Raw genomic sequence first — 13,787 nt, 5'->3', positions numbered from 1 at the left:
TAGAAATAATCTCAATATTGTATTATATAATAAAACTTCTTGTCCATGTTCAAACTTCTTTTCAAGAATTTTTCGATCATGTCATATTTTTATTTTCTCTTTATAGATTTTTGCATTATCATATGTTTCATTTCTAATCTCCTCAAGTTCATTGAGTTGCAATAATTTTTTCTTACCAGCATCTTTTAAATTAAAATTAAATTCATTAATAGCCCAAAATGTTTTATGCTCCAATTCTACTGGTAAGTGGCATGTTTTTCCAAAAATAAGTCTATATGGGGATATTCCTATGGGAGACTTATAAGCAGTTTTGTATGCCCATAATGCAGTATCTAATCTAGCAAATAAATCCAATTTATAAGGATTTACAGCTTTTTCTAAAATTTGTTTAATTTCACGATTTGATATATTTGCTAGACCGACAGTCTGAGGATGATAAGCAGTAGAGAATCTATGCATAATATCATATTTCTTAATCAATTTTTCAATTCTCTTATTCCTAAAATGATATCTTTCATCAGTGATAATCACTACCGGCATTTCATATCTTGTAAAAATATTTTTAATTTAAAATTTAGAAACACTCTGAGCATCACATCTAGGTACAACAATAGCTTCAATCCATTTGGACATATAATTAAAAACAAACAATATATATAAATTCTCAAATGAAGACATAAATGGTCCCATAAAATCTAATCCCCACACATTAAAAATTTCAACTTCTAATGTGTAATTTAGAGACATTTCATTTCTTCTAGAAATATTTTCTACTCGTTGACATCGATCGCATGTTTTAATATATTCATTAACATTTCTAAAAAGAGTGGGTCAATAAAATCCAGCTTGCAAAATCTTATATGCAGTTCTATTCATTCTAAAATATCCCTGAAATTCAGAATCATGGCATCTTTCAATTATCTGTTGAGTTTCCTCATAAGGCACACCTTCTGATAATTAGATCTTTACATTGTTTATATAAATATGGGTAATTCCAAAAATAGAATTTTGAATCATGTATATATTTATTTAATTGTGGATTTTTGATATCAGGTGGTAAAATATCACTTACAATATAATTTACTATATAGGCATACCACGGTACATTCATTTCATCAATATTATATAATTGTTCATTAGGGAAATTATCTAAAATTTCATTTGCAAAATTAGTTAATATTTATATTTCTATTCTAGACATGATCAGCTATTTGATTATCATTTCTCTTTCTATCAATCACGGTAAAATCAAACTCTTGCACTAGAAGTATCCATCTAATTAATCTTGGTTTAGCATCATTCTTTTGCATCAAGTATTTAATAACAGAATGATCTGTATGCACTATGCATTTAGTTCCAATTAAGTAAGGTCTAAATTTATTAAAGGCATAAACAATAGCGAATAACTCTTTTTCAGTAGTAGTGTAGTTAATTTGAGCATCATTTAGAGTTTTATTAGCATAATATATTACTTTAAAAATTTTGTTGTGTTTTTGTCCTAACACAGCCCCAATAGCATAATCACTAGCATCACACATTATTTCAAATGGTTTCTCCCAATCAGAGTGAACTATTATAGGTGCAGTGATTAATTTTTCTTTCAATAATTTAAATGTTTTTAAGCATTCCTTATTAAAATCAAATTTTGTGTCCTTCTTCTACAAGTTGGCATAATAGCTTAGTTATTTTAGAAAAAAATTTTATGTAACGCCTATAGAAATCAGCATGTCCTAAAAAGCTTCTTACCCCTTTAACATTAGTCGGAGGTAGTAATTTTTCAATAACTTGAATTTTTGCAGGATCTACTTCCACGTCATTTTCAGAAATTTTATGCACAAGTACAATTCCCCCTGCAACATAAATTGACATTTTTCTCAATTTAGTACTAGGTTGATTTTTTGACATACTTTCAGAACTTTTTCTAAATTATTTAAACATGCTTCAAACGAAGTTCCAAATACCAAAAAATCATTCATAAACACTTACATTCCATGTTCAATAAAACTGCTAAAGATTGACATCATACATCTTTGAAATGTTGCAGGTTTTGAAATGTGAAATGTTACAGGTGCATTGCATAGTCCCAAAGGCATTCTACAAAAAGTAAGGGTTTCATATGGGCTAGTAAATGTTGTCTTTTCTTGATCATCTAGAGAAATTGAACATCTAAAAAGACTAGTATATCCATCTAAAAAGAAATAATATTTGTTCCCAGCTAATCTATCCAACATTTGGTCTAGAAAAGGTAAAGGAAAGTGATATTTTTTTGTGGCTAAGTTTAATTTTTTATAGTCAATACAAACTCGTCAACCAAGAACTTGTCTTATTGGTATTAGTTCATTTTTCTAATTTTCTTCAACGGTCACCCATCCTTTCTTCGGAACACAGTAAATTGGACTTACTCAAGCACTGTCTGAAATAAGATATATAATTTCAGCATCAAGTCATTTTTAGATTTTTTTTTAACAACTTCTTTCATTATTGGGTTTAATCTCCTCTGAGGACCAGCTTTAGGTTCATATTGTTCATCTAATAGAATTTTGTGCATACAAATATAAGGACTAATTCATTTAATATCTGTTAAAGTCCATCTAAAAGCCTTTTTATATTTTTTATGATCTCTATTAATTTTTGTTCTTGAATTTTTGTTAATTCAGAAGATACAATAACATGCACTGTAGATGACTGCTAAAAACACATTTTAAATGGGCAGGTAATATTTTCAGTTCAAGTTCAGGTGGTTTAATACTTGAAGGAATAAGATTTGTTTTATCGTTTTCCAACAAGTCTAAAGTTTCAAATTTGCACTGAATATAATCCAAATCTTCTTCTTTTATTTCGTCCTTGTTTTCAAAAAATTATCTTTGCTTTAATTTGCCTTCAAACTCATTCTTGAATTGTACATTACTCAGATAATCAGTTACTTACTTCCTAAAACATTTATTATATTTTTTTTGTTGTTAGATATTTCATAGCTTTTGCAATATTAAATGTTATTTCTTGATCATTAACTCTCATTATTAATTCTTCTTTTTGCACATCTATCACAGCTCTCCCTGTTGTAAGAAATGGTCTCCCCAAAATAATAGGAATTTTTTTATCTTCCTCCATATCCAATACTATAAAGTCTACAGGGAAAATAAATTTATCCACTTTTACTAATATATCCTCTATAACTCCTTTTGGATAAAGTTATTGATCGATCAGCTAACTGAAGAGTTACAGTAATAGGGGAAATCTCTCCCAAATCTAAACATTTAAAGATCGATAAAGGCATAAGATTGATTCTCGCTCCTAAATCACATAAAACTTTTCCAAAAAACTTTTCACCAATAGCACAAGGTATAGTAAAACTATCAGGATCTATTAATTTTTCAGGAAGCTTTTTTTGAATAATAGCACTACACTGAGTGCAACGGGCTCATAATCTGTAAACTTCATTTTTCTTGTTTAGTATATCCTTCATAAATTTCACATAACTTGTCATTTGTTCTAATGCTTCAACAAAAGGAATGTTTATCGTTAACTTCTTAAGAATTTCCAAAAATTTAGTAAATTATTTATTTTTATACTTCTGCTTCGGTCTTTGAGGAAACGGAGGTAACGATTTTTCTAAATGACCTTGTGTTTGTTCATTTTCATTTTATTCTCTTTCCATTTCTTCCTTCTTTTCATCAACTTCAGTTTCTCTTTGGATCCTTGTTTCAACTTCTTTTCCACTTCGTAATTGAATAGCTTTAATTTGCTCTTTATTTTGATCTTTTGGATTAACTTCCACCATAGTAGGAAGAATTCCAGAATGTCTGTTACTGAGTGCAGTAGCAATGTCCTAATTGATTTTCAATATTTCTAATAGCAGCCCCCTTGATTCTATATTTGATTTCTCATGTTTAACTTTACTTCTTCCATCGTCAACTTCTTTTCCTTAACTTGTGGGTTAGTATTAGAGTCAAATCCAGGAGGATAAAAAGGTCAATAACGACGATTTCCTTGGTTGTTCAAATTTTCGGAGAGATTCACCGAATTGTTATAATTATTCCAACTAAAATTTGGGTGATTTTTCCATCTAGGATTATAAAAGTTAGAATACAGATTGTTATTTCGATTATTTATATCATTTAAAGTTTCACAAGATGGTTGACTATCAATAATCTGTCCTAGTGAATTTTCCTCTAATACTGTGGGTATTTGAAAATAGTTCACTCCAATTTGAACAATCTTTTTCGAAATAGCAGCAATTTGAGATGTTAAAATAGAGCAATTTGAGATGAATTTGAGATGTTAAAATAGATATTGCATCAGAATCATGAATACTAGCTATTCTCTTAGGATTTACCCTTTCAGAGGGCCATTGAAAATTGTTAGTAGTCATCTCTTTAATTAAAGAATATGCTTCATCAAAATATTTTGATATCAGTGATCCACCCGCAGCAGCATCTATAATAGATCTAAGTGATCCTACTAATCCATTATAAAATGTTTGAATTATTAATCAATCTGGTAGAGCATGGTGTAGACTTTAAATAAGAAGATCTTTAAATATTTCTCAAGCTTCATATATTGATTCTCCTTCAAACTGACAAAAAGATGTGATATCATTTATAAGTTTAGCAGTTTTCGATGGTGGAAAATATTTAGCTAAGAATTTTTGTGATAGTTCTTCCCAAGTTCTAATAGATTCAAGCTAATAGATTCAAGTGCTAATGCAAGTGCTAATGAATTTAACCAAGCATTGGATTTATCCCTTAATGAAAAAGGAAAAATTCTAAACCTAACAACAACATTAGACACTCCGCCATATTTAAAAGTAGCACAAATTTTGAAAAAACTAGTAAGATGTAAGTTTGGATCTTCATTAAGCATTCCTCCAAACTGATTATTTTGTACCATTTGGATAATAGCAGGTTTAAGCTCAAATGAATTAGCATCAACATCAGGATTTTAAATAGTCAAATGAAGTTCATCTGCTGCAGGATTAGCATAATCTTTTAAAGGTCATTGTCGATTTTCGTTTATTTGATTATTTAAATTATTCGTCATTTCGTTTATATTTTTAAATTTTTTTGTTGTTTTCAAATTTTTCTAATACTACGCTCTAATTTTGAATCGTAAGGTACTAACAATTATAGTAAGCAAAGAATAATTTCTTAAAAATAACTCTTGAATAAAAATATATTTTCTTTTTTTATTTTTAAATTTTTTAATTTATTTGATTTTTTTTATAATTATCGCTAAATTTCCTAATTTAACAAATCTATTTAATTTACTGTTACATTCCCCAGCGTAAGCAAAGAATAATTTCTTAAAAATAACTCTTGAATAAAAATATATTTTCTTTTTTTATTTTTAAATTTTTTAATTTATTTGATTTTTTTTATAATTATCGCTAAATTTCCTAATTTAACAAATCTATTTAATTTACTGTTACATTCCCCAGCAACGGCGCCAAAAACTTGATCCCACGATAATATAGTTGTGTAAAAATTGTATAGTTGACTCCGCTATGCAACGGTGCCAAAAGCTTGATGTAATATTTTATGAATAAGAAATTTAAGCAATTTAAGTTGGGATTCTACGCAAGTATACGTATCGTTATCAAGTAATAAAAAAACTTTATATTTAAGCCCCAAATATTAATCTCACGGGGAAGGTTTAAATTTGAAATGATAAATTTATGCAGGAAATTTATAGAAATTCACAGAAAGTCAATACGAAATTACTGTCATTAATTTCGAATGTTGAGATATTATCATAACTAAATTATTTAAATAATAACAAAACTGGAATACAAAGTTTAAACAGAAACTACTAGTCTATTAAATTATTAAACTATATTCATGTGATGAAAATTTCTTATGTGAAAAACCATATTTCCCACTACAATGAGGTTCTGGTAAAATGAGATGAGATAAATGGTTCAATTATGTATTGTGTCAAATAGGAGCAGTTTTAATTATTTACCCTGATACAGTGTTATAGAAAATCATTGGCTAATCTCAGGTTTAGTCCCTAAATCCGTGGCTAGGCTAGGAAGATACTGGCTCCCACTTCAAAGCTGTCACTTCCCTTCATCTGATGGTTAACTCTTGCTTTATTTTTTAAACACTAAGACCGAATTGCGAATTTAGTATATCACCCTAAAGGTTTTCCAATTCTACACCTAACAAAGTATATTTCCCTATTTATATATACTTAATTCCATGAACAAAGTTCTCCTTCATGGAATCAAATGTGATCTTCACTCTATTGTAGAACTCATGCTCCATTTCTCGGATCATATGTTTCACAACATATTTTAACAATTCAATTGGCCAGATCGAAAAGTAAATTAAGTTCGGAGTTGAAAAATCATCACAATTTATTTTATATTTCAATATTGGCACATCCATATTATTTCTTCATTTCATCATATCTCAGAGTATGGAGAAAAAAAAAGTAAACTACTCAGACTTCATGAGAAAGATACAACAAAACACAAATTTCATATATAAAAGAAAGTTCATACAACACTAATAAACTAACAACACTTATCTGAAACTCTTTGTCAAAGCAAATCCCTGGTAGCATCTTCTAGAAAATGAAGGAAGAATAAATCTCACTTTTCTCCTTCTCCAACACTCTTAGAGAAGAGTTCACACTTAATCTCACCACAAAACTCTAAATTATAAGAACAATGGACTCTAAATGGTTGTGGAATGAAAAATGGAAGAATGTGTTATGTGTAGAATGTTGAATGGTGGGGCTGAAATGGCAGGAAGAGTCTTTTTCTGATCAATTTTTGCCCCAAATAAAGCTTAGTCGGTTCTCCAATAAATGCCTCCAAAAACTCTTCCAAATACGTCCAAATTCGTCAAATCTTCTAGAAATCGGGGTTGAACCGACACTGGCGTCATCGACGCCCATTCTGGCGTCGTTGGCGCCAACATCTTGTAATTAAATTCGTCCTATATCAAACGGCGTCGTCGGCGCTGAACAAATTTCAACTTTTTCATTTTTGCAATAAATATATCTTACATTAAAGTGCAATATCACCAAAAATGAGTACAAAATATGGGTCTAAAAATGCATATTTTTTTTTTGTATCAGGGATAGACATTTAGGTCTTAAAAGAAAATTCTATCCTACTTGAAATTATATGTGCACATGTGTAGTACCCTTAGTGTGCAAACTACAAATTAAATTCTAAAGTCTACAACATATTGTTTTGCATACTTATTGTCATAACTAAACTGGGTCAAGTTTTTTTTCGTGAAATTAAATATCTACGTAATTGCGGGTCGGAGCAAAAATTTGGTGTCGCCATCAGAGATTGAAATTGATGTACATACACATATATGTATGTGCACATTCTAGAGGGCATCACATGAGACAGAGATAATATTCATTTGTGTTTAAAGACCATGCTCAATCTATTCAAAGCCTCTCGTAGTCAAGAGCAGTCACAGAACCCTCCTGCACGCATTTTTTGGAAGATTAGGGTTTAGGGCATCGCACCCGCGCTGTGATTTGGGCGATTATTGGTGTTGAAGTATCTTGTGTAAATGCCCATAAAAATGATTATCCTTGAGGTCATGGGACCATATTTGAGTCAAATTAGTCTCCCATAACTTATGAATTGTTAAGACCCTTTATCAGAATTTTTCCACAAAAATCGTGGTTTTTGGGTTAAATTCGCGTTGAACGCTAGTACTGGGCTCCTTGGCACTTTCGTGCCCAGAATAGTCCTCCAGGGTTCAAAACCTAAAGCATGGAAAGTAGGCGACTGCTCGGACACCTAGTAGCCAAACCCTGGCGCCTAAACGCCAGTCCCGAGCACCTAGGCACCCAAAAATAGCCCTTAGGGTCCCAAAACCGAATAGGCGAAAAGTGAGCGTCCAAGCACTGATGCATAGGGCCCAACCCTAACTTTTAGGTGTGTCTGGAGCTGCTAGGTTTTGATTCTTTGGTTCTTTTGACTAAATTGACCCACTCAGAGCCAAAATTGAGCTTAGTGAAAGGTAGAAAAAGTCACATGAAAGTGTTTAGCCTCCTACCATAATTAGCGATCAATCACATGCCTCATGAAGAAGTCATTTTGGGCTAAGCATGGGTTAAAGAGCTTGCACCTATGAAAAGAGCTTTCCCTCCATTCCCTTTGATCCACCCATCATTTTGAATCGGATAGGGGCCTCATTTTATGTGATCATGAGCCTGGAGAGTGGGAAAAGGTGATGAAAAAGAACTATTTTGCCCTCACTTTAGAATCTTCTTGGGCATCTTTTGATGGGCTTTTGGTCATTTTGGAGTGCTTGGTTTGCTTAACCGGACAGCCTCTCCCATTCGACAGAGATCGATGTCATTTTGTTGGGGGCGGAGTCGTGGGAGAGCTTTAGGAGTGGTGAGGGTTTCTTCCACTTTGAGCTAGGGTTTCCACCTTCTTTCTCCACTTCTTCCTCTTCGTGCTCCTCCACTTCCTCCTCCACTCTTCCTTCACTTGGAGGATCGTCCACCTCCTTGAGGGCATGGAGTTTTGAGGTTTTTTTCTTTAAGGAGAGAGAGTAAGAGGTTGGGTGTTTCTCCACCTTTTCTTCTTGTGTGTGGCCATCCTTCTTCTCTGGCGAAGCCTTCGAGGAGCACAACTAGGAAAGTGTCATCCTAGATCGGAGAATACAACTTCAACAAACTCTGGTGAACTCTCCGGTGAGGAGAGCTCCTTCCACTCTTTGGGAAGGATTAGTGGGCTTCTCTCCTACCTTCTAGGAAAGCTTCTTCTTAAGCTCCGATGGATTTTGAGCAAACTTCACGGTTGTGAGAATCCCTTCCTCTTTGCAATTCCTTTCTTAGCTAGCCCTAGGGTTAGTGTTAGGAATGTGGATTTGATCGCCCGCATAGGGTGCGTGCGTCGGCGTGAGCCGGAGTGACCACGTGCCTATGTCATCGATCGTTGGCTTTCCTAAAGAAAGCCTTTAGAATTAAGGGTTTTCATGCATGGCCAAATACCCTTCGTAAAGCCGAGTGAATCCTTTTGTTGTGAGCCCTAGCACAAAAATCCCATGGGTTGGAGCCCCTTACTCCCATTGCTTTGGATGCCCAAAATTTTCTTGTAGAAATTGGAGGGTTGACTTTTACAAAGTGAGAAAAACTTTGTAGCTAGCTCACACTACAAAGCTTTGACACGTCGTGAAATTGAGAAAAAATTTGTAGCTAGCCCATTTCACGATGGCGTTAAAAGTTTTTCGCTCGAAAATTCGAGGAGAAACTCCACACATGCCTCGCCAAAGCAAGAGGCGGCGAAGCCGCATATCCAAGCGCCAAACCCTAGGATCCTGAGCGAGGATGTTAACACGAGCATGGTTTCCTATCAAGTATGTTTGCTTGCCTTGGGTTATGTCATGTGTGTCTTGCATGGATCGTCTTGCATACTGCACTTGCACTTGCATTTGCACCACTTGTGCCCTAATTCGTCGTCCTGGACCTGTCGGCAACATTTGTGTCAAAATCGGTCATCCCGAACTGGTCGGCACCACTTCTGCCTCGATCGGTCGTTCTGGATCGATCGACACAACGTCTACCTCGATCGGTCATCCCGGGTCGACCGACACCACTTGTGCCTCGATCGGTCATCCTGGACTGACCGACACCACTTGTGCCTCAATATTTCATCCCATGTTGATTGGTGCTACTTGTGCCTCAACTGACTGCCCCTGCCGAGTTGGCACAGCACTTTGGTTCGACCAACTTCCCTGATTTGATCAACCACCCACTTGCACCATTGCATGTTGTACATGTTTGTCTGCTTGCATATTGCATTGTGTTTTGTGTGTGTTTGTTTGCATGATCATTATCATTTGTTTGAGTTGCACATTTCTTTGGGTCATTGTCGCCTCAACATACCCTTTCGGGCAGCTACCGCCACACCCTTTTCAGGGCACTTCCACCACGACATGCTCCTCCCTTTATATCACTCCCTTACTGGCATACCCTCTTCGGGTCGCTGCCACCACGACATGTCCATTCCTTTATATCACTGCCTTACCAGAATACCCTCTTCGGGCCGCTGCTATCAAGGCTTGCCCATCCCTTTGGGTCATTGTCGCTCCAGCATACATTTTCAGGCTACTACTGTCATGGCATGCCCGTCTTTTTGAGTCACTACCGCCTCGACATACCCTCTTCAGGCCGGTGTCGTCATGTTATGCCCATTTTTTTCCTGAGTTAGTGCCTTCACAGCATACTCTTTGTTACCATTTATGCATTTAACTGCTTGCATTTGCATTTGCATGCTTGTATAGATAGCGAGCCAGACTCGATAGAAGAGTGACTCCTGTGTCGGTCGTGATGTCGTAATGAGCATTGTTTGTCAGGTTGATATGGGTGAGCAATGCAAGTTAAGTCATCGAGATTGACATGAGTGAACTTTGCTAAGGATCCAGTGGATCTAACTCGTGTCATGCATGCATGTTACGGGCTCGCATTTAATGACCAGATAGGGTCCCAGAAGGTACAATCTTAGTTTAGGATCATTAGTGACCTAAGTAGAGTGAATCCTCACAAAAATGAGGTCAACAACTTTTTAGCTCACCAAATCTAATAGATGACAATCTCAAACAAGTTAAACTAGTCTCGACTTAATGACGATTATCTCATATCTTATGTAGTGCATCAACTACATGACTACAAGGAAAAAAGCAACGAAAAAGTTTGGTTAACTCCCAATGTTGTGGTATCAAAGGCTAGCACTACAACTTCAAGAGAGGATCACAGTGGTGTATTCCTGTCAACAAAAAAATTATGGCATTGGACTGTGAAATAAAGGCTAACGCCGCAGCACCTGGATTGGTGTCATGAATCTAGCCTAAGTGGAAACAAGGTCCACTCAGGGTCGCGACACTGAGAGAAAAGTTTCAGCACGGTTCTGCAGACCTAGCACACTGATGTTGAAAAGCAGCATCTGATACCAACCAACACCAAACCAAATGGCCTCATTTCATTGTAGAGGCAATGACGTGCGGCTACTCGAGGTGAAATGGTAGTCGAGTGCCAAAAGACGGTACTAAAAACTCCTTTCACACTCGAAAAGGGGAAAAACGTCATAATGCTTGAAGAGTGACCTTACAACACTAGGGCAAACTAAAGGCCCAACTATCAAAGGAGCACTCACAAAAAACTTGGTTGGGACAGGGAAACTCAGGAATCTTACCTAGGGATCCTCTAACAACAGTCTGACATGATTTCTCTAACACAAAAACTAAGGTCTTCCTAGAAAGGAAAAATCTCATAAGGGAAATAAATCTCACCTATGTGGTGGCAGGGAGATGACCCGTAACTTGAAGTATGAATGACCACATCACCAGCTCCTATGGTTACCACGAATTGCAGCAACGACATCAAGGACTCCACCAAGAAGGAGAGGGCAACTGAGACAAAAGGAAGGAACAAGTTATTATGGCTGGAAGGGGAGAGGAACCACAATCCAAAAGCATTGAAAAACTCGATGGAAAACCAGAATAAAATTCAGCCCTTCAGGTCAGCCAAAAAACTCTCAAATGATTATACATTGGGGTAACCTAAGGTTGCATCATTTATATGGAAAATAAGTTGGTATGACGTTGTAGCTCTAGATAGGGTGCTTCTAACATGGTAAATACCACGTCAACTGTAAAGACAGGAAGTGTGGCTCAAGATATGTTCGTGTTAGTTGAGACATCGTGGCTCAAGGCATGGAACTGGAGCACCGCTAACATGGTCGACGCCATGTCAGCAAACATCATTGATAATGTCCAATCAGGGGTCAGCATCGAGATTCGAGTAGATGGGGGGGAACCGACACAGGGCTCGATGTCGCAGACATGTCAAACCCAGGTCACCAAACATAATTATGATTGTTCAATCGGGTGCCTCCATCAAGACCCGAGTAGTTGAGGCACCACGGTGCAAAGCTCGTAAACGAAGCGTTGTTGATGTGGCAAACCCAGGTCAGTAAACATCAGTGTGGCCATCCAATAAGGAGCCAATTTTGGGACCCAAGTAGTTGGGCACATGGCTTGACATTGGGGTATCATTGACGTGTCAAGCCCAACTCAGCAAACATCATTGTGGTTGTCCAATCATGAGCTGCCATCAGGATTGGAGCAACCCTCATTGATATAGGGGCACTTCAAAGGGTGACGAGGCTTCTGAACATAACTAGTCCAAGAAGGCAAGATAAATAAACATCGTAAATCAGATAACTATAGCACATACAATGTATATCAACATAGCCATAATTTTATTAATATTTTTACATATTTTTAATAATTTCATAAATATGTAAAACAACATGACCGTTCATCGAGACATAGAAGGAAATATTGAAACAATAACAAAAGAAGAATGACACATCACACAACCCCTAAAGATCAGGCTGTCATCCGCCTCCCGCGATGTCATCATTCCTTGATCCACTCGTACCTCTCATTAGACTACGATCATGAGGAGAATGCTAGAGCGCCTTCTCCCACCTCGCGTAAACTTCTCCCGTGCCACTGGGCCAGCATGTCGCTCCATGCGGGCGAGCTAGTTTATAATGTAGTCCAGCCACCCCATGAGGTCCTCTAGCCTATTGTTAACGTAAGAAATGTCCTCCCTCGGCTTGTGAAGGTGTTGGGATAGTGGGGTACAACATGATGCATCGGTGTGAGCAAGCCAAGCATTTATATCCAGACCTCTCTGGAATCTGGCAAAATCCTACAAGTGACGAGTTCTAAAATCAGTCATCTCGTCGCTCCACTCGCTCTCTTCAGATGGAATGAGGCACGACAGGTCCCTGGCCTTATCGCATGAGTGCGCTGTTGCGACATCTCTAATAAGTAATTTTAAAAAGAAAAGAAGAACTGTAGGGCTCCACTATGAAAAATCAACGTACATAACCATTGGACCATGCCCCCTATTTATAGACAATCATGCATCACAGTTCCAAACACGGCGTTGTCGCACCAAACCCGAAAAATTACTTATTCGAGTGCTAACCATAAACGTTTCCACTGAGGTGTCATGGTGCCCACTTCTGGGATCGAGACGCATCATCGTCCGATGCACCAAGGCATCGGTTTTCATATCAAGTGGGTTAAATCCATGCCCCAGTGCCAAATCCAATCACCCTGATGCCATAAACAACAATGATTGGCTCCATATACGCATCGCATCATATCAAGGCTGTGGCGATGTCACTTGAGTGAGCTCGGGCAACCAAGTGCGCTCGTGTCGGTTCGAGTAATATCCAAAAAATCCAGGGCAACCTCTAAAAGGCAAAAAACGACACCAACAAAGACAATAAAGATAAAATGGCTATCCTTTACAATCCATGTTTTATAATTCTAATACTTGACGTTCATAATGCATGAGTCAACCCATCTACAAATAAAGAGATTCATTATAGAGAAATGGAACTCTAAATATTATACAAATTTTAACCTCTAATGAATCATTTCTCCATTCCCTCCCTGGTTCTTATCCTTCTTTCTGACTTCTTCCTTGGCGTGCGAGTCAAACACAAATTGAGATTCAGCAATACATACAATGGCATAGATGTAAAAATTCTATTTTGAGTGTAAGACATGTAAATACATAAGAATTGTGTGATGTGTATGTAAATCTTCCAGATTTAAAATATAATATCAAGATGTAAGAAAAACATGCTATCAAGTGAAATCTTAATTTGCAATGTTACAATACAGAAATCAAGATATATGCACAACCAGAACAGATAATTAATACAATTCAACTTTCAAAATTGCAATCTGCTAAAGCAAATGGATACTTATATAAAA

This window comes from Phalaenopsis equestris, unplaced genomic scaffold (genome assembly GCF_001263595.1).
Source record: "Phalaenopsis equestris unplaced genomic scaffold, ASM126359v1 Scaffold233139, whole genome shotgun sequence".
Classification (NCBI taxonomy): domain Eukaryota; kingdom Viridiplantae; phylum Streptophyta; class Magnoliopsida; order Asparagales; family Orchidaceae; genus Phalaenopsis; species Phalaenopsis equestris.
This window is presented reverse-complemented; position numbering follows the sequence as displayed.